The sequence below is a fragment of the Alosa sapidissima genome, chromosome 2, assembly GCF_018492685.1.
Source record: "Alosa sapidissima isolate fAloSap1 chromosome 2, fAloSap1.pri, whole genome shotgun sequence".
Classification (NCBI taxonomy): domain Eukaryota; kingdom Metazoa; phylum Chordata; class Actinopteri; order Clupeiformes; family Clupeidae; genus Alosa; species Alosa sapidissima.
Window position 1 is genome coordinate 28986757 of NC_055958.1, and position 15674 is coordinate 29002430.

The 15674-nt window shown below is 40.7% G+C and overlaps 1 long non-coding RNA gene across 1 annotated transcript; it reads left to right on the top strand.

The window, feature by feature from the left end:
* Window positions 1-8984: 8984 nt before the first annotated feature.
* LOC121685096 lies at window positions 8985-9317 on the top strand. Its single transcript, XR_006023261.1, has 2 exons — window positions 8985-9081; window positions 9182-9317. It is a non-coding gene; the product is annotated as an uncharacterized LOC121685096 (long non-coding RNA).
* Window positions 9318-15674: the final 6357 nt, after the last annotated feature.

Genomic DNA, 15674 nt, shown 5'->3' on the forward strand with positions numbered 1-15674 from the left:
AGATTTTCCTGACATGATGGAATTGACTAATGGGGAGTGGGGTGGAAACTATCCTGTCGTAGTAGAGTATTCCTATCAGTAGGTTTCCTGTATAGATCTGTTTGCAGAGTTGTATGCTCATTGTCAAAAATCGAAAGCATGACAGAGGAAGAGGGCACCAGACTAGGCCTACTTCAGTTGTTAGCCTACATTCAGAACCAAGAAACTGACATCTGGAGTCTTTCTCAGGTGTGTTTGCTCCTTTCATGAGACAGAAAGAAAAACTGAATAGGCTATCCCTCCTGCATGCGGGCTTTAGCGGGACATCATGTTACAGATGCGGGCGGGAGCGGGACTGAAAAATCAGTCCCGCGCAGACCTCTAAGTTGCACATAGCTACAGTGCAAGATATATTTAGCCTATTTATTTATCGACAACGTAACATAAGGAGGTGTGTGTTGCTTTTAATTATCGTACGGCCGTACACCTGCAGGCGCGCCTGACTCACTAACCCCAAAGCACACCACCGATGGGCTGCTAAGAAAGACTCTGATGTAGTTTCTATCTAGATGATACACACACAAAATTAATTTCTGTCAATTAAACCTCTTATCAGTGCAGATTTATTTATGGGTATCCTCATTTATTGTGATGTCCAAGTTCCATTATAGTGTTTATTTCACGCATGCAGTGTGTGGCTTGGATGAGCCAGACAGACAGCTTGCCTGTCTTCAGCTTAAAGTTGCTGTCCAAAATTGTGTGAAAAACGTCCAATTAGCTGCCAAAATAAAGAAAAACACAATATATCAGAGGGATTACACGAATAATTAGTAAGAAAAAACAAGATTAGCCAACTACCGTAATTTCCTATTAAATTAAATATTTCATGACTATTGCGCTGCACCAGATGATGCCATTTCACTGCTTGCGTTTCCATCCAAAAAAGGCCCGAATTGCAGTGAAATGCCGCCATCTAGTGGCCTGAAATATGTAATGTAGCCCATTACATTTATTAGAAAAGAAGCGACCGTCGAATAATCTTGTACTTCCTTGCCAATTATTTGTGTAATCCATCTGATATATTGTATTTTTTCTTTTTAAACTTCGTTCCTTTATAAACTATGGAGTATCATTAAGGTACGTTTTGGAATGTAATTACTCTGACAATCGACCACAAATTTAGGCAATGGGCAAAGTCAAAGTCAAAGTCTGCTTTATTGTCAATTTCTTCACATGCCAAGACATACAAAGAGATCGAAATTACGTTTCTCACTATCCCATGGTGGAGACAAGACATAATTTTACCAATTAAGTCCACAGACAAAAATAACATTCAAGTAAACAATAAAAAGTAAATAAGAAGGCACATACAATGAATAAATAAGAGCAGCAAAATTGGGTTGAAATTGTGCAATTGTGCATAGTCAATATAGTAGTGCAAAGTCAGGCCAATAAATGGCTGAGGTAGTTCTGTTTGACCTAAGTAAGCAAGTGGCATAGTGGTGCAAGTTATGTAAGAGCAGCAGAAGTGTGTTGTTTTCAGGACAACAACAACAAGTTGCAAAGTGTGCAAGTGTACAAGTGGAGTATAGTGCAAGTGGAGTAGTGCAAGGCAGCCATTGTGGGTCCAAAGTCCAGGATGTTATGTAGCTGAGGGTGGAGGGGGAGAGAGTTCAGCATCCTAACAGCCTGGTGTATGAAGCTGTTGGTGAGTCTGGTGGTACGGGAGCGCAGGCTTCTGTACCTCTTCCCAGAGGGCAGTGGATCAAACAAATTGTGAGCGGGGTGACTTGCATCACTCACAATTGTGGTCGCCTTGCGGGTGAGGTGGGTGGTGTAAATGTCTTTCAGGGAGGGGAGTGAAGCACCAATAATCTTTCCAGCTGTGTTCACTATGCGCTGCAGGGCTTTCCTGTTGTATTCAGTGCAGCTTCCGCCCCACACAGCGATACAGCTGGAGAGGATGCTCTCAATGGTGCCTCGGTAGAATTTGGTCATGATGGCTGGTGGAGCACTTGCTCGCCTGAGGTTCCGCAGGAAGTAGAGGCAGCGCTGAGCTTTCTACGCCAGTGATGCCGTGTTGGTGGTCCAAGAGAGGTCTTCACTAATTCAGGAATTTGGTGCTGCTCACTCTCTCCACCACAGCACCGTTGATGGTCAGTGGCAGGTGTTGGGTGTGACCTCTCCGGAAGTCAACAACAATCTCCTGACGTTCAGCAGGAGGTTGTTGTCCCTGCACCACGTGGTCAGAAGGTCGACCTCCAACCTGTATTGAGTCTCGTCGCCCTTGGTGATGAGACCCACCAGAGTTGTGTCATCAGCAAATTTCACTATGTGATTGTTGCTGTAGGTTGCAGTGCAGTCATGCGTCAGCAGGGTGAAGAGCAGCGGACTGAGCACGCAGCCTTGGGGGGCCCCTGTGCTCAGTGTGATGCTGCTTGAGATATTGTTGCCAACACGTACTACTTGAGGCCTCTGACAGAGGAAGTCCAGTAGCCAGTTGCAGTACTGAGTCCCAGTTTGTCAAGTTTGCAGATGTGTTGTTGTGGTATTATGGTGTTGAATGCAGAACTGAAGTCTATAAACAGCAATCTCACATGAGTCTCTTTTTTCCAGGTGGGTGAGGGCTGGGTGGAGGGCAGAGCAGATTGCATCCTCTGTGGACCGTTTGGCTCGGTATGCAAACTGGAAGGGGTCCAGGGGGAGGGGGAGAATGGATTTGATGTGTGACATGAGGGGTTACACTTTGCATAAAATGCCCTTAGGGGCTGACACTTTGCATAAAATGTCTCCTCACTGTTTAAGCCAAATTCTGTTATTCCTGCTCTATATAAAATCTAGTTTATGATCAAAGTGAAATGGTTGCTGGCATAAGTCAGCGGCGTTAGTTTAACCACATAATAGACGTTTTGTTTACATGTGTTGAATGGAACTCAATGGGAGCCAGAAATCTGTAAATAGCGGTGACCAAAGATTATTTCTGTCTTGCCTGCTGATCCAGTAACAGGAGATAGATATCTTCACCTTTAGCTTCGTCTCTGGTCAAAACGTGTCATATTCTTAGCGTGTAAGCCTTGTCTGCATTAGATTGTAATCTATACCAGGCATTAACAAACACAATTGCCCTCGCGCTCTGCATAAAGACACTAAAGTATGCGTGGGCTTACTGCGCTACACTCAAAACTTAATTTTAGTGTCTCTCAAAAGTTTTGACAGAAGTAGATTTCATGTTTGTGGGTTGATGAAGTGTGGACTAACTGCTCAATTGCGAGAAAAGAAAACGCTAACCACGTAAGCTAAAATGACACCTCGACATGACGAATAGTCTGGATGTTATAAAATGTTTCGACATAGCTCGCCCTCACTCACTGACTGCAGGCGACATTTGTGCAGGCAGCTACACACTGTTTTTGACGTGATTTAGGCTAACATAACATTTGGCACAATCTGCATATGATTAGGGAAGTGAGTACTGCGTTTGTAACGTGATAAAACCTGAGAAGATGATTAAACTCAAATAATTTAAGGAAACAGATTGCCTTGAATCATTTGAGTTTGGTAACTTAAGTAGGTCAAGTTAAGTTAAACTCAAATCATTTGAGAAAACCAGTTGCCGTAAACCATTTAAGTTGAATAGCAGTTATCACTACTTGTGTATTTTGCTTTATGTTAACTTCTATGTTGATTTTTGTTCACTACCATTTAAGTGATTACTACTCAGAACTTCAACTTTACTACTCAATCTATTTGAGGAAACAGATTGCCTTAAACTATTTGAGGTATTCCAACTTATGAAAGTTATTTGACAGGAGACACTGATCAATGACATTGTTTTATTGAAATGATTTGAACATTTGTGCCATACAGCTTCCATACACTTCCAAAGGTTCACTAGCTGAAATAAATAAAATAAAAATAAAATAAAAACAGATTCACAAAAACATAGGTTACTAACCATCAGTTTTTTCTCTATAAACATTTTAAAATTATTTCAACGTTTATTCCATATACCTCAAAAGCTTCATAAGCTTAAAAAATAAAAATAAAAAACAGATTTACAAAACACAGGCGACTTACCATCTGGTATTTCTCTATAAACACTTTAAACTTAGCGCTCAGAGGAGCAGCTTAAACTTAGCACTCTGAGGAACAGCTTAATCTAGAAACATCGGCAGAAATAACTTTTTTTATGGTTAATAGTGAGTGAGGATGCATGTGTGAAAGAGGGTTCGTTTATGTGTGCGTGTGAAAAAGGGACAGAGATGGAGAGGAAGAAAGAGGAAGAGTGTATAGCCTACACCAGGGGTATTCAATTAATCTTCAGCGAGGTCCAGTTACGGAAAATTTCCTCAAGCAAAGGTCCGGAGCATCATAATGTTTAATGTGCGTGTTTAGGCTATATGTATGTATGTATAATATTAAGATGGATGGATGGAGCCTAGTTGTAGATAGATAGATACTTTATTGATCACCAAGGGGAAATGGGCCTAGCCTACCCTATGCTTGCTCAATATGCTTTGTCTAGTAGAGGTGCTTCAAATTGGCGCTTAAAATCGCCTGTCTCAGAATATATCGAAGAGGTCCAGGGCAATTCCGCGCAAAACTGTCACATCCATATTTAGTTGGCGTTACGGACGTGACAGTTTTGCGTGGTATTGCCCCCGTATCGTTATATAAAGCCCTGTTCTCGCTGTCTAGCTTTTTCCTCTTTAAGCAATCGATGATTTGAAAATAACTTACTTATCGTTAACTTAGATATCCCAGTGTTTCCCATACATTGACTAATCTGTGGCGGGGCGCCACAAAATAAAAATCGGCCGCCACACATAAATATTCAATGTTTAATTTAATTTAAATTAAATATAAGATCAAATCCTTGCATTGCCATTGAGCTGCGCTTTTTATGTACGCAGCCTTTCCTTGCCCCGCCCCACTCTCTCTCTTGTAGCCCGCTGCCCCTCCTCTGCATGTGCATTTAACAAAATATTCACGATTGTTGAAGGATTGTTGTTGCCACATAGAAGCATTGCATAGAAGACATCTGGCTAAATTGCTATTAAATCCGCTTAGCATCGTGACCATGCTGCGCAAATTTGTTCAAAACTGCTGCATTGAAGTTAACTCTGCTAAGATCTTATCACAACATAGTAGGCTACATTGAAGAGACTAAACTAAGTTAAGTTATGCAATCAAGCAGTATCTCAAAGCTAACGTTAGAATACTGTTTGTATGCCGAATTTAGCATGCTTAGCCTACTTACAGCTGCTTGTCAATTTCGTTGAAGGTCTCATTTTATTGACTCTGACACTGAATGTTTGCAAAATCCCGATGTAAATGGAATAGTGTTTTTCAAAACTCAAAAGTGCTTGTCCCAAGGAGAAGTACGAACCTTTATTTTAACTATGTAGAAAACGTTATGAATTGCATCCACACATCAGCAGCCTTTAAACTGTGTTACAATTGCAATTTGCAAGGGTTCCCTCAAGTGACAGGCACTCAATTAGACCTATACACTACCAAGACGATTAACCCCCCCCCTTTGTCCAAGTCAGCTACCGCCACAAATTGAATCCAATTCTGTGGGAAACACTGTATCCATCTGATTGTTTCTCGTCCCGTCTCCTATCCTCGCTCGTTTCACGCTCAGTCTCTTCTCCATAGTAGGCTACTTTACTCACTGACTCGACTTTATCAAAATTCACAGATTTCACTGGCTGAGTAGCAGCAAGCGAAATGATGGTTCCTGAAGCTCCTGAAGTAAATGCTGTTATCCTAACCAACGAAACATTTAGCGCAGCTTTGAAATCTTACGTGAAAATCTAAATTAGGCTATTATGGTCTGGGTCCGGATAGGATCACGTCACGGTCCGGACTCGGACCGCGGTCCGCCATTTGGTGATGGCTGGCCTACACAAAAAGCCTGAGAAAAAAGAAAGAAATATTTAAGAGGGGGTGTGTGACAGACACAGAGAGACTGCTGAGTGTATAGCTGTGTGTTTGATAGACAAAGTGAGTGTGTGTGTGTGGGTGCATGTGCATGCACACGTGTGAGTGAGAGAGTATGTTTGATTGTGCATGAGATTTGAGTGTGCTTGTCAGTGTGTGTGCAAGACTGAGTGAAAGAGTGTGTGTGTGTGTGTACGCTTGTCAGTGTGTGTGCTACAGAGAAGTGTGTGAAAGACAGACGAGTGTGTGCACAACACATACACCAACGCAACTTTACAAGATTTTAAGTCTTCTGATGCCCTGTCTAAACATTGAGTTCTAACTCATTCTTAAGTGACAACAATTTGGGCTTAATCTGTCTCCTTCCATCATCTAAATTCATCAGAACGATCTGAATGAATTCAAAGAATCCTTTCAAATTTTCTGGGTATTCCAGGTGAAGAACATAAATCAGGCCAAATACAATAACAAGTGCATCTGCCCAATATCGGTGAGATAGAACAACCTGATCCTCCAGAATGACAGCCACATGTTGCGAGCTGAAGGGAACTGCTGAGGTATTCTCATCTGTAACGGCCAGAAGTGCGACTGCTCCTCTTTGGTCTTCGTCAAAGTCTGCTTCCTAAAAATACAGGAGAGAAATGCAAGACAATGCAAAGAATTATTGCCATGTGAGTGTATACACATACCTGCAAACTCAGAAGGGCTGAAAAAGGTGACATATTTCCGAAAGACAACAACCCACCCCCCCGCAGAAGATTTGAAAAAGATTTTCACGTAAATGAAGGGATATCGGGAATAACCGACATTTCTATTACATGCACATAGGTAGACCTGCAATAATGAATATTATCATATTATATTATAATAAATGTGCAATAAGCAGAATTTAAATATGGCTGCATTTGACACTTTTACATATTAAAATGACATAGTCCTAATAGTAGGCCTACCAGCTGTTTTGAGTTAAGGCCATGTTTAGCCTAATTGAATAACTTAATGATGGACAAGATATTTTCAGACCTGCCATCCTTGAAGAAATGTCAGTATTACCTCAAACCAGGGAAAACACATTGCCCAACTTGGCCTTCATGTATGCAGCCAAAAACAGATCAAACAACATAAATGTTGACAATCTGTTTTAAAGCCTAATCCTTATCTATAAAAATCACTGGTGTTGATAGAAAGGGACTGTGGATATCCATTTTCTGGTCTCTATTCTAGCATGTCTGGTTTATTACTACCTCTTTTCAATCCATTATTATTTTATATTTTTTTATAAAGAAATACATCTATCCCTCATGTTATGTTGGTGTCTTTCTGCTCCTCTCGTGTCTACTGAGGCTGCAATGATCACATTCCAACTAAAGGGGCGGGTCTCAGCAATAGGTGCGTTATGTCAGTCTACTCTAGAAGCCTAGGTCTCGCTTGTTTGCGCGCTAATTATCAAGAATTATGATCTATATGCTACACAGAAAACAAACAAATTAAACACCTATCACTGAGCAAGTCAAACTATTTTGCTAGGTCCACTTTCAGATTTGTTGCAAATAACTACATTTGGCCTTGGAAAGGTCTGCGCTCCCTGAGAACGTCATGTCTAACCATCATCGACACATGGAAAATATAATGCTAAATGAAATAACTCGTGAACAAGCAATAACTTTCCAAGACAATATTAAACTATTAAGCCGAGCTAAATTCACAATCGCACTCAGTGCAGAGTCGTTTTGTTTCGCAAAGCAATTCAAAACGGCCAGCTGCGGGAACGTGATTTTGCGAGTAAACACTTGTTAACCTCACCTCAGCAAGTCTTTCATTTAACCCACCGAGAGCAAGAGAAAAGTAGCCTAACAATATGATGTTTTACCTTGAGTTTATAGTCAGAGAGAGTGTAGCATGTGGCCCGTGTTTGTTAGCTAACATTTTCTTTTTTTCCTTGGTCATATCGTTGCTGCAGGTCATAGCAGGCAGGCTATGCGTAACAGAAAGTGAGAGATAAAGCCGGCCCTCAGGAACAATTGATAGGTCTTCAAAAATAGCACAAAGAGAGGCCAATCACTTGTCTATAAATCTCGCATGAAATCGACGATAGTCTCACTCCAGACTATGGGAAGTTGACCCCCCCCCCCCCCCCCCCCAAAAAAAAGGTATGTATACAAAAAAAAGACATCATGAGAGTGTAGGGAGGTTTGTGTGTGTGTAAGATTGTGTGTATGCTGTTTCAATGAGTCAAAAAGGGGGTGGGGTGGGGGGTTGCAGCATGATTGTTCGAGAAGGGAATAGGCCGCAAGCTAGAGAGCCTTACCGTGCACCCCCCGCATAATCCAACGAAACCAATTTTTTTTTTTAAAGGCCCGACATGCTGAACATGAATTAGAATGTTTACATTAAAAATGTTGGGTTGCACTACCTGTTTCAGGCCCATGAATAGTTTTACACTGAAAATCAATGCATTTCAATACATTGGAAATGCATTACAGGAACATGACTCTCAATGACCTAGGGAAAGGTGTGACATCTGTCTTTGCATGTTTAATCACATCTAGAGGACCCAAGCTTTCAGAAAATGTATCAAGTATCAAAGGCAAATCAAGTAGAAAGACTTTACATTTTGGTCTTTATATTTAGGGAAAGCCAAGTAACCACTCAAACCATACAATTACTAAAAGCACGTGTCCTGTAGATGTGATTAAATATGCAAAGACAGATGTCACATCTTCATGGAGAGTCATGTTCCTGTAATGCATTTCCAATGTATTCCAATGTATTGCAACGCATTGACCACCTGAAACAGGTAGTGCAACCCAAAATTTTCAATATGAACATTCTAATTCATGTTCAGCATGGTTGGACTTTTCAAAAAAAGATAGTTACGTTGAATTATGGGGGGGGGTGCACGGTAAGGCCCCCTAGCTCGCGGCCTAGAAGAACAAGTTACGACGATGACATTAAAGCGAAAAAATCTAAAACTGTTGTGAGTGAATGAATGAATGAATGAATGAATGAATATGGTACATACCTTGCAGCTCCTGAAGATATCAGATGCATCCTCTTTCAGATACAGTGCCAAACCAAAAAGGACCGCCGTCCTTGTTGCCTGGACGTCGTTCTTATCCTGTTGAGTTTTGGGACATGGACAAAGAGCTTTGTGAGGTCTGCGACTATATACAACACAGTATTGTGTAACAACACATTCATGTTGCTTACCTGTCTACTGTAGTCTAACAGAAGAGCAACCATTTTATGCCCAAAGGTTCCAGATTGTTTCTGCTTGTACAGCGTCAGGAGGTGTGGCGTGTATCTATCCAGCGATGCAAAAAAACTGAATGGGAGGTTCTGATTGGTAATACGGTGGAACTCCTTGTAAAGCTGTGAAAAAAAACATCAAACAAATAAAACATTAATTTTGAGAATGTCTGTGTAAAAGTGTTTGAACATATTCTACCCTATAACTATCCATCAGCTTTTCACTTACCTGGGCTTCACAAAAGAGGGCAGACCATCACTCTTTGAGCTCTGCTATGGGCCGTGAAGAGATGATGATTTCCTCACGTCTCAAGGCAAATGTTCGCTGCATCAACAGGAAGATGAGGGGTCCATCTCTTTCCGCAGACACCTTCTGGAATTTACTGGAAAGTTCATTTCTTTGAGCCTCTAAACTCTCCTTATCCTTTCACCCGCAGGATAGTTTGGGAGATAATTAATTTCTCCTCTCCTGGGCCGTTTGATATGAGAATGGGAAGTTGCAGCGCTTGGATTGCTGCGACTGCGCCTCCCTGCATTAACTGATACATTCTTAACACCTGCTCGGCTAAGTTTGGTCCTATAGTTCCCCATCTTAAACCAGAGACTATTCTTCTACCCATCATATCCTGTTCCGGTCTTTTCCATCAAGCATGCATGCTTCTTCACTAATGCCTCAGCAGCTTTCCCAAACTGTTTACCACTTGGGTAACCTGTGTATTTATACATATCAACAGCCATGGCCTCCAATATGTTGTGTTTTTGATCTTTAGTTAGCTTCAGAGGTTTTCCTTCTTGCTCATAAGCTGTATTGCCTTCACTCAGAATAAACTCCACCTCATAGGTGAAAGTGGGCACAGTAAAGTCGTCAGGCAAACTACAGCTTCTCTCTGGTGAGGATAGGATTACTGTGTCATCAGTGCTGGTAGAGCTGAGATCTAAATCGGTCAAGCGAACTACCTTGACAGTTGCTATGGACGGAAGGTCCTCTATGTTAACCAAATTGCAGAGAGCATTATTGAAATCAGGGTTTTCATACTGAAGTCTAAAATCATACAAGAGGTCGAATTTAGTTTTAATTTCAGATATCAGGTCATCAACTGTCTCGGGGGGAGAGGGCAAGATAATTTTTTTCTGCATTGTGATCATCCAGGATGATACGCAGTTTCAAAGGTGAGGTCATCTGTCAAAGGTTGGCTTTGCCTAAAACAAACAAACACAAACAACATTTATGAAATAGCAAATGCAAAAAGTTTTGTTGGTGCTTACACTGTTTTGCAAAAACTTGTCTCTGTCTCCCTCTCTCGCTCTCTCTCTTTCTCACTCACATTGCAGATTAAATGTATTTACTAATTATTTTCCTGCTGTATCTAAAATATTATGCATCCTTTTACATCAGGAATGTCACTCCTGGCCTTCAAATTATTAAATGTTAAGTCAGAATGCAAAGAAGAGTTTTACCACTTCATCCGAGACTGGGATCAAATGTTTAGGTACAAGAATAAGTCTATCAGACACTCTGTAAGCAAACAATGGCATCTGATCTTTCAGTTGACGGACACAGCAAACAACATGGCTATTTCCTTCATGAACAGTCAATTCAAATGAGTGTAAATGCTCAACATACAATGCATTATAATCTTTCAGTACAAGAGTGATTCCATTTGCAAGTAGTAGTATGTTTATAATTTCTTTAAACTCGGGCAAGGAGTTTTGAAGCCCGGTGCAGACAAACATGCCGGCCACAAAAGATGTTCCATCAATACTGACCTGATTTGTACTAAGGACAGTCACGTCTTTAGTAAACTTTGAAACACTGGCTTGTACCTCGGCGGCTAATATATCAATGAAGACTGATTTGACTTTGGACGTCTCAACTGGTGGTTTGAAAAATCTTGGTGACGATAAGTAATACGTCATCATCAGTTGATGTCTCTCTGCACAGGTTTTTAAAACATTTTTGAAGTTGTTTGTGTCATGTATAATCTTTTTAAAAACCCTGTGTTTCTCCTCAAACCTCATTGTCCATAGATGGAAAGCACCGGATGAGGTGAGGGTAATGCTCCACAAAATGGTGCTTTGGTCTCAACATTAAATTAGGAAACACCTCCTGGAGTATCTGTCTGTGCTCTGAGATTTTGCAAGACATGTACGGCAAAGTTTCTTCTGTGAATTTGTGAGACACTGCGAGATGCCATTAGTACTTCCCAAAACCTATCCCCCTCTGGAATTTTGTGGCCAATGAGAACAGGAAGTAATCGCAAGAGAGCATGATTCTCATGGCCATTTCCACCAATTGTTTCTCGAGATGAAAAACTCATTGGAATTGGATGATGACGGTCTACTTTGTCTGAGTGTTGATAAGGAAATTACTTAATTGCCTTATTTAGATCTTCGAAGGTGAAGTATTTAAGTGAAATCATACCTTTCACGCAAAGGGCCAATTCCACAGGTACTACACCTTCCAGGAGGTCATGTAGGATGTCTGGTGGAAATCCTGTGATGGTATGGAAATATGAAAGTTGGTCAGAAAAAGCACAAATACCTTTGACACCATATGTTTCCCCAGCATTTTCATTTTCCTGAATTTCTTGTGTTAGATGGTCATGTTGGTCTGTTGACCTCATCTGGCAAGCATCAATGGTTGCATCTAATGTCTGTACATCCGTTCTGGAGTAAAGACAAAATCTACAACTATAGATAGGCCTAAAACTTTGATTAAAACCACCCAGCCAATGAGCCACAAGGTTATCTGCCACAACAGAGAAAACTGTCCCTTTAATCGAGTCACCCAAAGTTACAATATAGACACCATCCTGTTCTAGTATCTTCAAGTCATTCAACAGTGGTGCAAACACTTTGGCATATCCAAATCTTTGGACATCTTTAGAATTGCACAACATGGCAAGCTGAATAGTGTGCATTGCAGACCGGTATTTTAACTGGCAAGTTGGCAAGTGACCAGTAAACGGCACACATTTTGTAATATCCCCTTGACGTCCCAAGAGGATTAGTAATTTCAAGGTCATCCACATACAAAATCAAGGCAAACTTAAAGGTCTCATTCACCGAGAAACCGTTTAATACTTGTTCCTTTCAAAATACTATAGCTCACTCCAAGTTGCATATGCATGCTCCACGTGAAAATGATCTTCTACCCCCATTGCCCGCATTAGCCAATGAAAGAAAATACATGGAAAAACAAGCTAATGAGAAAAAGCCCTTCCCTGTGACGCCGCAGGGAAAACAATTATTCATGGCCTCGCCCACCTTGGCTTGTGACCGTCCACAGGAAGACAGGAAGATTTTGGCCAGGAGATTGTCTCTCTGCAGCTAGTAGGAGCTAACAGCAAGTTGCTAATATGGCGGAGCAAATTCGTGCCTGTGTTATTTGTGGCAATAACACATCAATGTTGCATGTCTTGCCTTAAAAAGAAGAGTTGAGGAAGAAATGGTTGGAATTTATCTTTGGAACACCACCACCGAAGTATAGTGCAACATTAGTTCGGACGTGTTCCAATCATTTCGACCACACTCACTGTGCCTGCCTACAGTTAGAAAGTGGTTTTGCATCGATGTTCTGAAAACCTGGACCTGTACGTCATGACGATCGACCACCAGCTCACAGGCTGTAAGTACAAACAAACTTTTCCACCTAACGACTGTTACAAAATAGCATGTTCATATTCTTCACGTTAGCATGCATGAAAAGGGCACAAGCTAGGCTTAGGCTAGCCTATATTACAGGAAGCTACACCAGGCACGTAACTGAAGTGTTCTGTTCGCGACGTGTAAAATCAGAGAATGTCTAATAGGAAGGACTCTGGTAAAATCCATTAGAGGAATGGTCTATTTTTTTTTACGTAGCCTACAGGCCACGCGCCAGGTGTAGCTACTTCCATTGATTAGACCTATTGGAAGCTAATTGTTGCAGAAGACGCAACGCGAACGGAATGCTTCAGTTACGTGCCTGGTGTAGCTACACTCATAAGAAACTGTATGACCACACTACCCAGAGATTTAGCTTGTTGAACCTATAATCTTCTAACCTAAGCGTTAAACCACAAATAATAATATTGGCAACAATATCTTATGCTCAACTAAGGACTGGTATTGCTCTAGTCTAAACAGGGAAAATCAAAAACACAATACCCGTGCACTATTAGGCTAATTTGCTATCACTAGAGCCTAGGTATTTACACTTCAGTCTAATGTAGTAGGCCTACAATGATGTTTTGTTTGATTACTTGCTGTTTACTTAGTGTTTTGTATGTCTTCTAGAGCACATCCTCATGTTGGGCTACACAGCTTTCTAGCCTACATTAGGTCATCACGCTAGAAGCAAAGGTTTGTGATCTAACATTTATTGTTGTGCTAGTTAGTTTCTAGAAGTCTTTTTCTAGTAGGCTAATACAGGTTCTTATGTGCTCGTCAATGTTTGGGAAAGTCAATTCTTGGGTTTCATCAGGTCACTTTCCACAGGTGTATAAAATCAAGTACCTCGATTATGAATGCAGACTGCATGGTGCTTGATTAATACACCTGTGTAAATGGACCTGATGAAACCCATGAATTGCATAACAGATATAATTGATATTACTGAATGTCTTCTTGTGGGTGTGCTACTTAGTACATCATACACCTGACCACAGTCACTAAAATATGTTTTGTTTCCATTGTGCCAGTACAGTTTTGTGTGAGATAGTGAATGTCCTGTGTACTATTAGTATCTTGTAACTTGACAGTAATATATATTTATTTACTTTAGGTACCCAAACAGAATACTTCATGAAAAGTATTGAGTATTGATACAAGCACTTCGGATACACCATGGACATGGGGGCCTGCTACCTCTACTCCCATCAAGCCTGTTCATCCAAGGCCAGCTAGAAGACCTTGGGTTGATCAAGAGGAGGAGGAGGATGAAAGTGACATCTTCACAATAACACCTGATGGCTCCACCTATGGCCCAGCGCAATCAATGAGCAATGTAATAGAATCATCACAGCCAACGAATGTGTTTTGTGTGTTGGCCCTTCGGATACCCAGGACAACACAAGCCGAAACAACAACTCAGACCTTTTTCCCTAAATAATCCCAGCACCATCTTACAAAGGATCTGTAGGCCAGATGTCTGCATCGTCTGGCAAAAAGAGGACATTGTTAATTCTGTGCATAGTTTGGATGTTCTTGTTTTGTGTTTGCATTATTTTAATAGACTGCAATATTACTATTTGTTAGTGTTTCTCAAACTTTTTCAGACCAAGGACCACTTAAACAATAATAATCATCTGTATAAAGATCACTGACCACCTAGCAAAAAAAAAAAACAGTAGACCTACTTCAACAGTATATTACACAATAGGCCTTCTCACTAAACCACCTTGGTTATTGTCTTTGCACCATGCTTATGCTGTCAGAGGATTCATGATTTAAACTGGCATACTGTAGGTTACATGAGTGTTGCAGAACTGTTTGGATTTACTGTACATACAAGTTGGCTCAATATTGCAAACAACTCATCTATTATATTTTACCACATCTACTTGTGGAACACTTGAGAGAGCTTGCGGACCACACTTTGAGTACCACTGCTGTATGTAAATATAATAAAGCTATTTATTGAAAATTGACCTGTTTTGTATATTAGTTTTAGGAGTTGCATCAGTTTTTGTCCCTTTTAGGCTAAAGGTTTATCTTACCTTTCATATCTTCTGTCTCACAGGGGGCCATAGTCGTCATAGTCGAATGTTTAGTGCATTTTGAAGGGAGTACATTATGTTAAGGCAGACTGGTTCTAATCCTGGGTACAGGGTCATACAGACAACAGGGGTACTGGTGTTGCCCATTTTTCTAACCACATGAGCAATCCCCTTATGAAAAAGTAGTATAGGAATCTTATAGTATTTTGGGACAAAATATTATAGTAATCTTATAGGAATACGTATTTTGGGACATACTGTAGAAGTACTACTAATAACTCTATAATATCCTATAACTGCTATAGTTTTTCTATAGTAGTCTTATACTATAAGATTCCTATTAGGGGTGTCATCAGATCTGGACGTCGCCATATTGGAGATACTCGCCTCATTAGAAAGCATTAGGCACTGAAGTAAATCCCTAAGATCGTCAAGGAAAATGGTTAATTATTGCCGTGTTTTAGGTTGTACCAATAGGTCAGACTGAGAAAAACATCTGGTGTAGGTATCGACTTCCAAAAGTTATTAAAAAACCAGGGAGAAAGGAGAATAATGAAAGAATTTATCAGAGGAAGGGGGGCGCTTGTGGTTGAACTTGGTACTTCGTCTCCCTCACCCAACTCATATGGATCTGCGCTGCCAATAAACCGTAATTTCTCGAAATATCGCGCCTTTTCTTATGGTCCAAGTCCTTTGCATCTTACACGCATTTTGATGAGCTTTTCTGTTGTTTAGACACGGCTACAATCACGTAAGATATCCAAAGTGCATAATACTCCATTGTACTTTATCCACTGAGTA